Here is a 17391-nt window from a genome sequence, read left to right on the forward strand (position 1 = left end):
GTTTCTCTTTCAGAAGCTGACAAACTTCTCTCCCAAATGCTGACGAGTTTCTTTCTCAGAAGCTGACAGGCTTCTCTTCCAGAAGCTGACGGGCTTCTCTTCCAGAAACTTACAAGCTTCTCTTCCAGAAGCTGACAAGCTTCTCTTTCAGAAGATGGCAAGCTTCTCTTTCAGAAGCTGGCAAGCTTCTCTACCAGAAGATGACACGCTTCTCTCTCAGAAGCTGATAGTCTTCTGTTCCAGAAACTGACAGAAGATGACAGACTTCTCTTCCAGAAACGAACGAGCTTCTCTTCTAGAAATTTACAACCTTTTCTTAGAAGTTTGCAAGTTTCGATCACATAAGACGCTTGCAAGCTTCTCTTTCAGAAGCTGGCAAACTTCTCTACCAGAAGCTGACATGTTTTTCTCCCAGATTCTGATAAGTTTCTCTCTCAGAAGCTGATTGGCTTCTTTTCTAGAAGCTGACAACCTTTAGTTCCAGAAGCTGATGGGTTTCTCTTCCAGAAGCTGACAAACTTCTCTTCCACAAGCTGACAGGCTTCTCTTCCAGAAGATGTCAAACTTCTCTTCCAGAAGCTGACAGGCTTCTCCACCAGATGCTAACGAGTTTATTCTTTTCCAGAAGCAGACGGGTTTCTCTTCCAGGAGCTGACATGCTTCTCTTCCAGAAGCTGACAAACTTCTCTTTCACAAGCTGACATGCTTCTCTCCCAGATTTTGAGGCTTCTTTTCCAGAAACTGGCAAGCTTCTCTTCCAGAAGCTGGCGGATTTCTCTTCCAGAAGCTAACAGGCTTCTCTTCCAGAAACTAACAATCTCCTCTTCCAAAACCTGTCAGCTTCTCTTCCAGAAGTTGGCAGCACATAACATATGTGGAACTCCGAAGTGAAAGCGAGTTGAAAAGTTGTACCCACTTCCAGCTGCTGGCAAGTGGTATATCTAGTATAGAAGACATCGAACTGTCATTACCAAGAGTAAACAAAAAACATATGATTCGATCAGTAGACCAGTTGCTGCGAAGATTACAGACATTAAGATCGGGGGACGATCGACAACGTTGGAAAGCAATGTCTGAAGTGTAACTAATTAACTAAACCGGGCAATCTCTCAGTAACAAGAGACCCCTCGAGCTGGGTCTCAGGGTCGGCTTGCTACATATGATTCGATCAGTAGACCAGTTGCTGCGAAGATTACAGACATTAAGATCGGGGGACGGTCGACAACGTTGGAAAGCAATGTCTGAAGTGTAACTAATTAACTAAACCGGGCAATCTCTCAGTAACAAGAGACCCCTCGAGCTGGGTCTCAGGGTCGGCTTGCTACTGGGTAAGCTGAGGGGCTACGCGATCAAAGTGTGCAGTGTACCGTCACCTGACTAGGGCTATTGAAATGGGTGGATTGAAAGATTGAAAGCTAGGTTTTTATTTGGGTAAGATTGACTATTGCGGGTTTCTAGAATTATCCGAATTTATTACAAGCTATTGTGGGGGTGTGGGTGTTAATGGGTTTTCACGTACCGGTACGACTTGCTGCTTCTGGTTGCTGCCGACGATCTCCCGATGTCCTGCGAGCGCTCGCTGATGCTGCTAACAGGCTGATGGAGTCGTTGCTTGACGGACAGGTGGTAACATTGACGGCACTGTAGACGTAGTGCCGTAAGGGGTTGGTTTAATAAGGCGTCGTCCCTCTTTGACGGCAATCGACACGGCCCAGGACGGTACCGGAGAGACCGTGCCGAGAGGGGAAAGCTCTTTTACGGTTAGGGGTGAGTACCCCGAGCTGTGGACCTCCTTAACGGTTATGACCGAAATGGCCAGTGGTCAGCGAATCCTTGACGGGTTAGGCTTAGCAGACTTCCGTCTACTAGGCCGAAACGTGTGCTGCTGGTAGGCCACGCCATACCAGCCAAGATGGCGATAGTTTAACGGTAATATAAAAGGTCCTGTGAGGATGATGGGAGGAATTATCTAGCCGTACTAACTTTCTAGCCATTAGTTATATGCATTAGATTATGATAGATTTAAGGTCCAATCATACCTGACGAAATACACTTTCACTCCCAGTTTATACGGTTACCACTCACTCTTAAAACTTTGAGGACACTTTCAAAATTGATCTTAAGCACACGAACGCCTTTTACAAAGTGAAGCGATGGCGATTCTTAAATTTGGCCTAACCCTCTTTGTTCACGCAAAACGCGAACGGTGTGCAACATTTTAACCCTGATCAGTTCAGTCATCGTTTTCACCCTGTTGTTGATCCTGTCTATGTAATCTATTCCCCCCTATTCCCATTCATGTAAAACAACCATATAACTAACCTCGAGTCGTCGCGAGTATTTCGGCTACCACCACTAACAAGCACCCTTTCCTACCTGAACCTCACACACACACTACTTCACGCAACCCGATCGTCTAGCTTGAGCTCTCCATCATCACACCACCCGGACCACCGATTGCAGCATCCAGTACATAAGACAGTGGAAATTTCCCACCGAAGCCATTTCACTGTGCATGCAATGAGTCCTTCTACCTGCAGCCTACTTAAGGAGCTTGCGTGCACAGATATATTCATTCAGTATTTAGCCGTTGTATGGCACGCGCAATAAACCGTCGTAGTTCGAAAACCGATACCCAAAGTGTTTCCCTCACCGAAAGCAGCCCAACCTAGTAGTACTTTTCAGGACTGTTGTTAAGAAATCATATTCACAGTCTGAGCTATCGACACCCCAGGCATTCCTTCAGGAGATAGAATTGGCCGATCATCCCTGGCATTCCGAAGAGGAATTGGCCACCCAGCAGGGATCCTCCATCTGGAAGGATTGCCCTCGTCAACTACTGTCCGTGATCGGACACTCTTGTCTACAGTTTCCTCAATTGTGGGTTGGGGGGTTGCTACCACCTGTTTAGTGTAATACGCCTGCTGGCCCACTTGTCTTTTATGTTCTGTACTTGTACCCACAGCTTGCATGCAACTTTTTCATGTTTGTAATTCAAATTTAACAATTCTTCTAATTTACTAACAATCATATTTTATACATTTTGACAATCTACTAACATTGATAACATTTTCTAACCCTTTATCTACTAATCCTATACTAATCCAACACCACTGAACACTAGAAACGTAACAGTATACAAATAAAAAATAGCACGAATTAAAAAAGGAGTAACAATTTGTAACAAACGGTTACAGAAGATAAAACATATTTATTTTTTCTTAAAATGTAATTTTTTCTGCCATACTATTTAATATTCATGTTTCATAACCACATAATGTGATCGTTTCGAAAATATAGTTTCCTATCAAAAAACTTCCTGTTTCATAACGTGAAAAAGCTTTTGCTTTCGAAAATCCTTCCATTCATTCACCTAAAGAATATAATTCTAGCATAACAACATAGATATCTAATACATTGACTAAATTATCTCGAATACGAGCAGTGTAAATCTCATTCTAATGTTGTACCATAAATAGTTATTTTCATTCCCTTCGTTTCCACTCTGGATATATGTTATCTTTGGTTCATTTCAATACAATGCCACATTGGGCCAGACCGCAAAATTAGGAGAAAAAAAAATATTTTGATTATGAAGATGATTTTTTAGAACACTTAGACAAAAATGTTAAGTATGATGAGGACTACATTTTGACATTAAGTGACATTAGGGTGGTCCAACAAAATACGGAAATATTTTTGCAACTTTTGTGCTTTGCAATTTAACGTTTCTATAAAGTTGATCTTTGTTTAATTTTGAACAACTTTGCCCAAGACGCTAATTTGTAAGTCTACTGTAGCCGTTCCTATGGAGTTTTCAATGATGCAGGGTAGGGTAGTCCATGAAAAATTGATATTTTGCCCATATCGTTTTTATTTTAATTCTATCAAAATTACGTCCTCTACAAAGATCTAGAACTAGTTAAAACGCGTATTTTGGTGAAATAATTAAGTGATTGTATTCATGCGTTTATGAGTTATGACCATTTTTATTCAATAAAGTTTTGTGTGAAATGGAGTAGACATTGCAAAATGCACAGAAAACCGCAGCAGCAAAACAAATCCAGTGAAAACTATCGACATTTCAATCAACAATCTTCAATTATCACCTATGTAGACTAAACTATAAAATTGATAGCCAAGAAATGTCAAAGTCAAATCACTCCCCGTTGTTTTATAGCTAGCGTAAAAAGCTGGATTGTTCTGATAAAATTCATTGTTGTTTCAACAATATTTTTTATTACAACAAATCGAACACACTTATTGAAAACAACAAAAATATTTATTATTTTGAAAAGCTGTCAATTCTCTGCGTGTTGAACATTACTGCAAAGTTCTAATCATAATTTGGTTGATAACTTTTAAACTGACTATTTTTTAGCATATTATACTTATTTATATAATGTTTAGATTCATATTCCGAACACTTGCGGCTTAGGCTGACTTGAAATGCAACTAATAGGCAAAAATCAGCCTGAATTGGCGATAAAAATATTAATATATCTCCTTTTATTGTAAAATTTTCTTAACAGTATTGAATAATATTTTGTTTCCATTGTCAATCACTGTGATTTTTCTGCCGCATATTCCGAACAGCACGAATAAATCCTATTCATATAGCATACAAATTTAGCATACAAATTAATCTAAGCTGGTTTATCTGACATCGAGCTAGAAAGCCATTTCTACTCCCAGGGTATAAAATAGGTTCAAACACAATAAATTTGAGTTGCAATTGACTTCCACTTCCTGGGAATTGGATGACATATATCAGTGAAATATTTCAACCACCACGCCATACATAATCCGCGTGTTCGAAATATAATCCCCTTTTTTAATCATCAATGAAAACGTTTTGATTCGTTGTACATTTCCAATGAATAGGCTGCGTATGGTTGAAAGTGATCAAATTTAATAAAAAAATAGACTGTGAAATTGCAATGCTTTTTGATTTTGTATAAAAAATTACTTTGCAATTGATAAGCATGTGCTTGAGCTTGGATCAGTTTACATTACAAAGAACAAACGTTCAGCTTCATTGAACAACATGTGTAAATGCTTGTAAAAGCCATTTCATAGTATGTCGTTATGTCATAGATATGTACTCTGATTATTTCGCTTATTCCATTTAATACATTTCATACATATTATTACTGATTCATTAAAACAATTGTCGTAAATACAAAGGTGCATTCGATCTCTATTACAAAAGGTTTGTATTTATAAATTAAAAATATACACATATATATTCGATTGAGAAGATTTCCGATGGTTTTGACTTTGTTTTTGTCAACACTCAACAATATTCCAGCTAAAATCATGAACTTTCTGTAAAATATGTTCGTTTTCTCATCAAAATTGAGTTCTGTTTGATCCTTCGTCCTTGGCGCTTGTCCCTGCGGGGGCGGCGATGGGGACACGATCAAACATGTCGCGCTTAAAAAAAGTTAAAAGTGTCGTGATCCGCTAGTTCTATTTGATCCTTTGATCTTGACGCGGGGCGGGCGGTGAAGGCAGGACCAAACATATCGCGCGTCGGTCGAGTAGTGAAATGAAAAAGCGTCGTGGATTGTTAAAAGTGTTTGATCTATTGATCGTGTCGCTTGCTCTTGCGTGGGCGAGTGATGAACATTTGGTCGGCGTACAATGCGTTTATCGAATTATATCGCGATTCCGATTACGCGTGTTTATATCATGGATCGCATCACCAATGATTGGTGACTCCCAGATCTCTACCTTATCCCACTAACCCAATATCCTTTCCATGACAGCTGTGGAGATGTAGAGGTATACTCGGTCTCTAGTAACAACGGTTGCTAACATACCTTCCCTTCCCCGATGGATGGATGTAAGGATGTACCGGGCGCCGTTATTAACTTTTTAAATTTGAGTTCTCGATTTGTGCACATTGAACCCTTTGTGCAACATCGATTGTTACCATATTGTACTCTTGTTGTATCTGTTCTTGTGAATACTTATAAGTTACGGTCGGAAGAGTATAAGAGAGTAACAAGCCACTAAGACCCACCTATTTGTCCTAGATGATGAGGTGGTCGATGTGGAAAAATGGCTCAATCAGCATCTGAGGTTGGTTTCAACTCATGAGACAATTTCTTTCCGAGTTCAAGAGTTTATCTTTCGATATATAGGAGAAAAACGATTCCGAATCAGTGGAGTAGCAGTCCTCTTAACTTCTAAAATAAGCTTTCTGTTTCAAGGAATCTAAATGTCTCATGCAATGAAACCTGTTCACAGTTTCGAAAAACGACTTTGAAACTTATAGGTAGAATCAAAAATTTGATACGCTAGAGTACCGATGCATGGTCAAAACCAGTATCATTCAACCAGCTTAGTGGCCGAACCTGATTAAGGGGCGCGCTTTTGAGAGTTTAATGGTGACAAACTGTTTTCTCCAAAAGGTATAAATAGCGGTATCTTATTCTAAAGAGGCTCTATGCAAAATGGTAAAGAATGATATTTTTATAAAAAACGACTACTTCATTATTTCTTAATAGTAATGGAGTAGAACGACATGCACTAAACAAATGACATGGGTATACCACAAAAGATCAAAGAAAACTGGTCGCAGTGGTTCATCCCGAACAGAAACAGGGAACAGGAACATCGATTGTTCTGGTCAATCAAGGAGTAGCAACTACGAATTGTACGGTCATCTATGCTCATGCTCATGCTCAATATGTTCGTTTTCACATCAAAAATATACGGTAAATCCTCCAATATTCTCCAGTAATACAATATGCCATTTGAACCTCTAAGTTATACCTTTCAGATCTTGTGCAAATTGGATCCCCGTTGTTGTTGATATTGATATAATATGATAAAATATGATTATTTTTTAAATAAAACTGATCATATTTCATAAACCAATGAATAGAATCACATAACTCTTTCACCAAAATGCGCGTTTCAACTAGTTCTAAAACTTTGTAGAAGACGTAATTTTGATAGAATTTGAAGTAAAAAAGTTATGGGCAAAATATCAATTTTTCATGGACAACCCTACCCTGCAACATTGAAAGCGCCATAGCAAGGGCTAAAATAGACTTACAAGGTTGGCGGCTTGGGCAAAGTTGTTCAAAATTTAACAGAGAACAACTTTATGGAACAGTTCAAAGCGCTAGCTTGAAAAGCATAAAAGTTGGAAAAAATATTTCCGTGTTTTGTTGTCAAAATGTAGTCCTCATCATATGTAACATTTTTGCCGAAGACAGTATTGTTCTAAAAAATCATCTTCATAATCAATTTTTTTTTCTCCTAATTTTGCAGTCTGGCCCAATGTGCAATGTCGATTGATGTATACTCCACTGCACTGTGACGTCACGCATCAAATTTGACAGGTACTGGTCCTGTTGTTTACAGTTTGGACTTAGTACTTTTTTCGAATCATTCTTGATTTCGTGAAAGTTTGCTGCGAGGAGAGGTCAAATCCACTGCAGATACCCACGGATCGTATTATTCTATCTTCCTACCGTGGAAAATCGTCACCATCAGCATGCTGGCGATAGAAATGCGAAGATGAAAAAATGATGGAAAAAACGACTAAGTCCGAAACGTAAACAACAGGACCAGCAGCTGTCAAATAAGTGAGGTTAGGCTCGTCATATGCAGCGCTCTATATTGATGCGTGACGTCACAGTGCAGTGGAGTATTGGTGGTATAACACTTTTGACATTCCGATGTCCTTATACCAGCATGCAAATATTAAAGTCGGTGTCACTTTTTGAGCTCGAGTTCCACTTATGTTATGTGATGGCAGGCTTGACTTACAGAAACTGACGGGCTTCTCTTCTAGGAATTTACAAGCTTCTCATCCAGAAGCTGACGGGTTTCTCTTCCAGAAACTGACGAGCTTCTCTCCCAGAAGTTGACTAGTTTCTCTCCCAGAAGTTGACAAGCATCTCTTCTAGAAGCTGACAGGCTTTTCTCCCAGATGCTGACAAACTTCTCTCCCAGATGCTGGCGAGTTTCTCTCTCAGAAGCTGACAGTTTTCTATTCCAGAAGCTGACAATCTTCTCTTCCAGAAACTGTCAGCTTCTCTTCTAGAAATTTATAAGCTTCTCTTCCAGAAGCTGACAAACTTCTCTTTCAGAAGCTGGCAAGCTCCTCTATCAGAAGCTAGCAAGCTTTTCTACCAGAAGCTGACGGGTTTCGCTTCCAGAAGCTGACAAGGCTTCGCACTCAGATGCTGACGAGTTTCTCTCTAAGATGCTGATAGGCTTCTCTTCCAGAAGCTGAAAATTGTGATGTGTTGGAGCATTTCTGAGAACGATAAAAGACTCAGATCAAGTTAGCTCAAATTAATTTCGAAAACTACTTCAAACTCATAGTAAATAGGCAGCATCAAATGACACCGAATCAAAACCATTGTTCAAATCGTGATGACGCAATTCCCCACGCGACATCCCATTCGATAGAAATCGTTGGGCATTGTTCTCGTGACCACTAAACTTTCCGAAAATTGCTTCGTAGGTCGTGAGTAGGTACATGCATCACTCGTGGCCCATTAGGCAGCATTTATCCATTCACGACACCATATGTTTGTCCTTCAATTCTGACATTAGTCGAAAAAACCTGAATCTATTCATGAACTAGTCCTCTTCCCCCTCTCAACCGTATGAACCGGTATTGAATTGACTGCAGCTCACACCCTCCAGCTGACACTCGATGATTTTGATGTCCAGCGCGAACGAAAATTTCACACCCCAAAGAGTAGAAACAAATTGCTGTACCATAAAATTTCACGAACACACACCGATTATTAGCGAGCGGACCCCCAAATGTTTCTGGTACTTGACGAGGGCATGGATTTCCAGTTGATCAACGCGTGATCTGCGCTAACAAACGATCGTCGGACTCCACTTCAAGGTTGCTCCTATATCTGTTAACCTAGACATCGAACCTCTAATCGTCGAACAGTTGGGTGAGGTGAGCAGCACAAGAGGCACAGCAAACATCGAAACGGCGAAAGCTAGTTTTGGAGCCAAATTAACAACTTTCTTTAAAAGGCCAAAATGTCAGTCACTCAGTCGCTCACAGCTGGAAGGTTGGGGTGATCAATCCACTTTGGGGTGGTAACTGGCCCTTAAACCACTTGAGGGGGTTCAAACTTCGAAATCGATTTTCCCAAAACTAGGTATTTGTCACTTACAGCAATAGAAGCAAAGTGATGTAAGTGACAAATACCTAGTTTTGAGTAAATCGATTTTGAAGTTTTATCAGCAATTTTTTATTCGACACAAATCGCATGCCAACCTTCTACGAATTATGTTATATTTGCTGTTGGACGTAAAAACCACACAAAAATACCATTGGAAAGCTTGCAAACTGTAGAATGTTTTGGTATTATTAACTCAAAACCGACCAAAATGACAATTACACCTCTTTGCGTTTGGGCCCCTCGTTTATTTTGTCATATGATTCGGTTTAAGTCACATTCAGAATGATCTATTTTTAAAAACAAAACTTGAATTTGAAATTTTTGTTTTATTGAGTAGCCTTCCAAATCCATTGGGAAAAAGTTATATTTCACATATACATTAAGGGTTCACAAATGGCCAATGACTTTGAAGAGTCCTCAAAAATTTGTTTTGAACGATTTTATTTATTTATTTTTATGATTTTCATTGAAATATATGAGACCCTAGAATGAAACTTGAACACTTCTTTTATATTCGGAATTTGTGGATTCAAGGGCACCTGGAAGCTATTTCTGCTAGAATAGGTACAAATAATATTCAAAATTTTACGCCTTTATGATATGCCGGCTCAATTCCCATAAGATTCCTTTAGTAACACTTCCAAGGATTCCTCGTGAAACCCTTCAAATGATATTTGCATTAACTCTTCAAAAGATATCTTCAGGCAATATTCCAGAGATAAAGTTTCCTACAGGGAATCATCGAGAAATTCCTCCTCAGGATCCACCAGTGATTACTACAAAAATTTTCCCGGCCGTTCCTCAAAGAATAATTCTAATACTTCTAGGATTTCTTCTATAGATTCCTCCAGACGTTTCTTCAGGATTTCTTGCATAGGATCCTCTATGGGTTCTGTCAGGAATGCTCGAGGTTGTTTATTCTATGATTCTAGAATATCGTACTAGGATTTCTTTATAAAGTCCTTCCAGAAGTTTTCAAAGAAAAAAAAAAACTTCCTAAAGGGATGACTGCCGGTATTCTTCCTCTGCTTCATCCAGGCGTTCCTCTAAGAATTTCTTCAAAAATCCATCCAGAGATTCCTTTAGAAATATCTCTTGAGATTTTATAAGGAATTTCTCTAAGAATTCATCCAAACACTCAACCTAAGATTCATTTAGTGTTTTCTCCAGAAAACCCCACATGGAATTTTCCAGATATTCCTTCAGAAATTCCTGAAAGGGTTCCTCCAGTTGTTGCCTTCAGAGAGTCTTGCAGAAACTTCTTCAGTTGAAATAGTAGTTATTCATCTAAAGATTACACCACAAGTTTCTCCGGAGTTTCGTGAAAAGATTCTGCCAAAAAAATACTCCAGGAATGAAATAAATCTTTGAGGGATTTTTGAAGAAATTATCTTCTTCTTCTTCTTTCTGGCATTACTCAGCTTAGTGTTCCTATGAGCACTTCCACAGTTATTAATTTTCCAGTCGTCGCGCGGTTTGCTACCGTCAGAACAACCACGCTGCTGTTGTGAACGAAAAGCGAGGTTTTTTCAACAGTGTTGTACAAAATACAACAGCGCGACGATTGATGTGTTAATTAAGAGCTTCCTTTGCCAAATGATCATTTTTGCATTCATAATATGAATAGATGGGCAAAACGGCTCACTTCAGTGAACGGATCCGATCCGAATCACTCGTTTTAGAAAACCAGATCTTTTGAACGGTTCAGTAGCTCAGCGGCTGGCATAGGAAGAGCAAACTGAAACGAGCAAACGAAAAAAAAGAACGGTTCACTCCCGTTGCCCCATGCGTCGTACCTTTCGTATCTTCCGCTCTCTCATTCTTCGTGCCTTTCATATCTTTCACTCTTTTCCTTTTACATTCATCCCCAGAAACTCACGGTATACTCGTCCGATTTGCCCTACCCGAACCAAAAGAAAGAAGCAAAATGAACTTTGCCAATTAAGCGGGCACTCTTTCTTCTGAGAGTGCGAAGCTGCAGCAAAATGTATTTGCATGTGTGCCGTGGCGCGCAAAGCAAGGCACGTGTCAAGCGTTATAATAAAGCCGAGAAACGAACGAAGGGCAATAGGGCAGAAGAATCGGGAAACTCCTTCAAAAAATTTTTCAGAGATCGGTCAAGAAATTCCTTTATAAATTCTTCCTAAGATCCCTGCAAAAGCTCCTTCAGGGATTCCTCCAAAAATTCCCTAATAGATTTCTCCAGGTATATTTCATAAAATTCCTCAAGGGATTTCTCCAATTTTTTCGTCTGGAATTTCTTCAAGAAGTGCTTCAGAAATTTTTTTTTCTATTTTTTGATTATTTTTCATACTAAAACCCATGAAAATCCCGTTTTTGGCGCATTTCAGCCGATACAAAATTTATGAAAAAAATTCAACGATAGAATATTTGAAAACTTTCCGATTATGAGATTATAGGCCAAGAACTTATCTCTGGCGATAAAAAGTCCGATGTACATTCGATTTTTATAATCGTCTGGTTGAGACATAGCGATCTACATAGAGCGAAAAGTAAGAGATAATCTCAATTTTATCTGTATTCAATCCTTGCCTAAAGAGAATTATACAGGAATTCTTTAGTATTCTACTTAGTTATAGAAGTAGTTATTCTTCTACACCTAAAGTTTCTCCAGAGTTTCGTACAAAGTTTTTTTTAACAAATACTCCATGGATTAAACAATTCTTTGAGGTATTTTTGCAGAAATTTTAACAGAATCATTCTTTCAAATTTTCGTCCAGGAATTTCTCATGAATTTCCTACAGTATTTTTTTATTCTCCTGTAATCCCGTCGATAGTTTATTCACGAATTTCTTTAAGAAATTGACCATCTCGATTGAAGGTTTTAGAGAAATCCCTTGAAAAAATCTTAGAGAAATCTCTGAAGAAATCAGGAGTTGTGAGGTGATTTTTTGAGGACTCCATTGAATTTTTTAAAGGAATTCCTGGTGAATTCAAGATTGAATTCGTGTAGAATTTTCTGTACGATTCCATTACGGATATACTGCAGGTGCACATAAAGGAATCTGTACAAGAACTCATGGAGGGTTTCTCGTACATCCTACAGGAATCCTAGGAGGAAGCGTTGAAGGGATTTTTCAAAAAAAAAAAAAAAAAAAATTGTGAGGAATGCCTGGAGATATTTTCGAAAGATTGCCTGAAGAAATCATTGAAGACATTATGAAATACTAATGAATGCCTAAAGAAATTTAAATTAGAAAAAACTAGTTTATTCCTTGTAGCAATTTTTTGACACCTTTTGGAACAGTTCCTAGGGATCCTAGGAATTTCTGAACGAACCCGTTGGAGAAAACATGAAGGGTTCCCTAGAATCATTCACAGAGCGTCCCCAATAAACATTCATTCATTTGAAAAACACCATCATGGCAGTTTACTTCAGCATCATGTTTACTAACACTTCAAAAATTTTCATGACAGACCTAGATTTTCATGACGGACACAAATTTTTAAAAATTTTAGAGCATGTCGTTGACTACTTTTTTATGTTTCAGCTTCAAAAACTTTTTACACTCCAACGTCTTTTGACGACCGTTCCTTTTACGACCACTTTTTCATGACCGAAATTCAGATTAACGATCTTTTTTTTAATCATGATTACTTCATAGGACTTTTCAAGAGACGTTTCAAATCAGCTGATTTTAAATCACTTTGACAGTTCTTATATGGAGATTAAAGTCCCGTGTTAGCACCGGTACTTCATCGGTTTAAACAAATGCATAGACGGCCCTGTCACATGAAAAGGCCTATTTTGAAAGACATGAGATTCAAGATATTGCCATCAGGTGGTGCTAGTGAGCATGAAACTTTTGTTTTGCGGTTTTCTCTTACTTGTTCGGCAAAGTTGTTCTGGTCACGATCCTGAGATATCCGCAAAACAAAAGTTAAATGCACACTAGCACTGCCTGGTGGCTAAATATCGTAGCTCAATGGCTACCTCATGTCAGCCCTTCAGCTATTGAACAACTCTTCCCAAGGCACCAACCTTTCAAATCATCAGGAGATCATATCATGAGAAATATCATGTGTTCCAAAGATTACGTTCTCATCCCACAAGGTTCACATAATGCAAGTTCAAAAAAAGGCCCCTACCGGCCAAGTTCTCAACTAAAACAACAATCCTCAACTCCTAAGTAATGGTAGATTCTACAAAGCACTGAAACTTCACCGAAGACTGTTCTGTTCTATCTATCCATAGTACTTACGAGATATTCGCAGCAACGCTCCCGAATAAATGAAACCCCGTAATCCCTGGGTTTCCTATAACACTTCTCATTTTAGTGTCTTATGGGAGACCTTACTTTATTTTGTTTATTCAAACCATTTTATTAGTGTTGCCAGCGTAAAAAAATGATTGTGCTTCGCTTTTTAACGCAATGTGTAACATACAATATACATACATAAACATTGATCAAGATTCGACTTAAATAACGTAACGAAATTGGATATATTGAGTTTTGTCGATTTCACTAGAACAAGCTTGCCAGCTACGAACAAATTTTAAACTCTTCATGAAAAACTGGATTACAGTTGAAGAGTATTAGAATTTTGTTAAATATTCAACATTTCTATTCCGCTTAAGTTCTATGACTTTTATCTTTTGTTAATTCTTCTTAAACAGTGCTGCCTACCCCATGAATATTTGTGCTTCGACCGACTATTTGGCATGTAACACTTTCTTCATTTCTAGTGACCATTTAGTATCATTATCTTTGAAATTTATTGTTTCTACATCTTACACCCCCTTAAAATTTATTTGAATCTTTTGATAATAATTAAGCAGTGTTGCCATCCATTATCAGAATATGAAAACTTAAATGGCCTTTTTGGAAACTTCCAAATATCTCGGATCAGTATTTCCACATCTAGATGTTGGATTTTTAAAAACATAATTACAGCCCTGATTTTTTTACGACCCCTCTCTAACGGACGTTGAAAGAGGTTCCTTCCAATCGTCGGGGGTATTTCTTGCAATTTAGGAGTCCTAGAATGATAAACATGATCGTCCAGTGCAAAATATAAACCTGTCATAGCCAATAGCTTAGCTAGGGGGGTGCGGTAGGTGTGGTTCGCACCTTTCCTTCGGAAATGTCTCTATTGATTCCACCACCAAGTCTCCCAAAAAATCTTCCAGCGTTGTTTCAAGGGATGGTTAGAGAATATTTTTCGTAAATTTCCACAAGAATGGATTCCTTCAGACATTCATCCACATTTTCCGTAGAAGTTGCTCTTAAAATTTCTGCTCGGATTATCCGAGGATATATACGTAATACTCTTCCAGGAATTTCTCTTCAAACTTGACCTGGAATTCCTCAGAAATTTCTCTATAAATTTCACACAATTTATGCGAAATTACTCCTGCAGTTCTTCCAAACAATTTCTCGTGCATTTTTCAAGTTACAAAATCCTTCAGAGAATATTGTGGAAGTTCATGAAGGATTACTATCACACCAAATCGAGTTCCATCAGATGGTACGTTCAGATATCCCACTAAAATATCTCCCGAATGTTTGAAAAATTTCACCAACATTTCTGGAAATATTCCTGAGAAAATGACTGGAGAAATTCTTTGAAGACATCTTTTGGAAATTTCTCTATAGGTTTTTGAATAATTCATGAAGGAATCATAGCATCAATCACTGTAGTGATTCCTGAAGAAATTCGCTAGCTGTAAACTGAACGATAATTTTGAAGGAAATTCTAGAAAAACCCTGGAGAAAATAAAATTTGAAATCTTGAAGATGTTGTAAAAGAGAATATTGATGAAAGTATTAAGAAAATTATGGTAAAATCATTGGATACATTCACAAAATTTCTGCAAGAATCTTTGAAGGAATTCATGATGAAATTTCAGAGATAACTTCTATGATTACCCTTAGAAAAGTTCTACGTTGAATTTTTGAAGGTCTAAAACGGAATCCTTAGTGAAAATCACAAAATGAGTTCTTGAAGAAATCATTGGGGTTCATCTGGGATCGCAGCAAGCCGCGCGTGAAAGCTGACGTGTTTAAAGTTTTCTACCGCATTGTTTTCGTTCCTCGTAAATTTTCATTTTCAGCGAAATTGCGAAATGGCTGATATAGAAGTATAATTTCACTAAACTAGCCTTATGTTTGTGTGTCGTGAGTGGATTGAAAGTGCAGAGTGAAATACAGTGTTCAGGAACGTTCTGAGTTTACAGTTTGTTTTCTTTTTTAACGTTTTGCGTGAGATTATTGAAACTGATTGAAATTTATGAACCTGTAATGGACCGATGCACGAGGTCACTATTTGACATTTGAGTGGTGCCGTGTTATTTATGTGGCCATAGCAACGAATGAATTTGGCCCCGCTCAAACGTCAAATTAATGAACTCGTGCATCGGTCCATTGTATATTGTGTGCTGAAATACGTGTTGGGCCATCTACATCGAAGGAAAAATAAAATGCTGAATAGTAACTAATGTATCGCCCGTGGTTCAAATCATCGACGTTTTTGTTTCTTGAACGACGTTCCGATCCCTCGGTGTAACGCTTTTCGCAATGTTATCAAGATGCATAAGTCCAAAACAAATGTAAACCTGGAAGTAATAATTGAAAAAAGCTTCCCTGAAAAGAATGCCTGATGTTTGTGATGCTAGATCGAATGCAGCCATTCTATTGCTTTGGATTCGGTGAGATCTTTTATTTTTGAAGTCTAATAAAAGGCTTGCACGCTGACTAAATAGTCAGCTTTTTCTGATATGAGTTGGGTGTTTTCTGCATAAGCGCGAGGTCAGATGTGCTGATCGGTGTTCAATCAGATTGGACTAGTTAATATAAAAGAACTAATCTCAATTGTATTTATGATTTATGTGCTCTGATATGTTTAAAAAAAGGGGGTGGGGGAGTCAACCATAATATTTTCTTCTCGTTTCAGAGAGCGAGTAACGGCGCTTTAGCCTAGGCTTCCGAGCCAGGACATATGCAAGAAATACCTGTGTACCATCCCTAGAAGCACCTACAACAATGGAGTGTGCATTAACTTCCTTAGCAACGCCACTCCCAACGATTTAAACTTTCCCCCTAAAATGAGACGGTTGGTACGGTTGTCCCCGTTTCTTCCTTAAAACAATTCAAACATTTACGTCAATCATATTATTCATTAGTGGATAATCTGATCGCCGTGAACTTTTGAGTTATCTTCAAAACCAAGTCTGCACAGTGGGCCTGGCCATTTTAATATTTGTGCCATATCACCGATATGCTGCAAAAATTAATGCTGACAAGAAAATACTAGGAGAAATTCCAGTATTTTCAGAATGCTCTTCAATATAGGCTGTGCAAGCGCTTAGAATAGAATAGAATAGAATAGAATAGAATAGAATAGAATAGAATAGAATAGAAATCATTGGGGTTCATCTGGTAATTTAGTTTAAGTAAATCTTGTCTAACTTATCCATCTTGAATCATTGCTTTCCAGCGCTATTTCGCCAGCTAATATTTTCACTTCTATGTTGATTCACTGGAAGTCCTCTCGAACATTTTCAGTAAATTCAGTAAACAAGAATTAAGAAAAGAAGTACTTGAGGAGCAGTTGTTATGTTTGCCATTAAACTATCACAACAACATATCAACATATGAACAACATATGTTCCATCGCTTGAGTCATAATTCTACAAATGCTATTTGTTCAATGTTTATTCCGACAGTCAGTTTCACATTAGCATCTTACATTTAAACGGCGTTCACTTTAATTTTGAGGGCTTCAAAATCGAACTCCACACCAGGCCCCAAAAACCCTTGCTATGCCACTGTTCATAACTGAATATTTATCAAGTCTGAGCTTCTACTCAACAATATCTAACCAACACGTGATATGCTGATCAACAACTGAACAAACGCATTAGTTCGCTGCTATTAGTACTGGTCCGTCCTGACCAGATGACCGGGCAAGTAACCTTAGAATCCAGCGTGTTCTTACAGCAACGCTGAGGTTATTTTATGAAGTTGAGCAGTCACATGCCTAGATTCACCCATTGTTTATGTTTGTCTCCCATTTCACCGGAAGTGGCCTCAGGATCCGGTAATTGTCATTGTCATTTTTCTGTTTTAGGGTTTGATTTATATTTTACTGCTAAAAGAGAATCGGCTTCGCAATGGATTTTTGGTAACGTTTGAAAGTTATTGACCGTTTTTGACCCGTAATGCATAATGTGTAACTTTTTTGTAACATC

At 38.3% G+C, this 17391-nt stretch overlaps 1 protein-coding gene across 7 annotated transcripts in view; it reads left to right on the forward strand.

The window, feature by feature from the left end:
• Positions 1 to 17391, forward strand: part of LOC5577645 (rho GTPase-activating protein 7) — a 170674-nt gene that overhangs the window by 64417 nt on the left and 88866 nt on the right. The gene's annotated exons all lie outside the window — the stretch shown is intronic.

The sequence above is a fragment of the Aedes aegypti genome, chromosome 1 (genome assembly GCF_002204515.2).
Source record: "Aedes aegypti strain LVP_AGWG chromosome 1, AaegL5.0 Primary Assembly, whole genome shotgun sequence".
In the NCBI taxonomy this organism is placed as follows: Eukaryota; Metazoa; Arthropoda; class Insecta; order Diptera; family Culicidae; genus Aedes; species Aedes aegypti.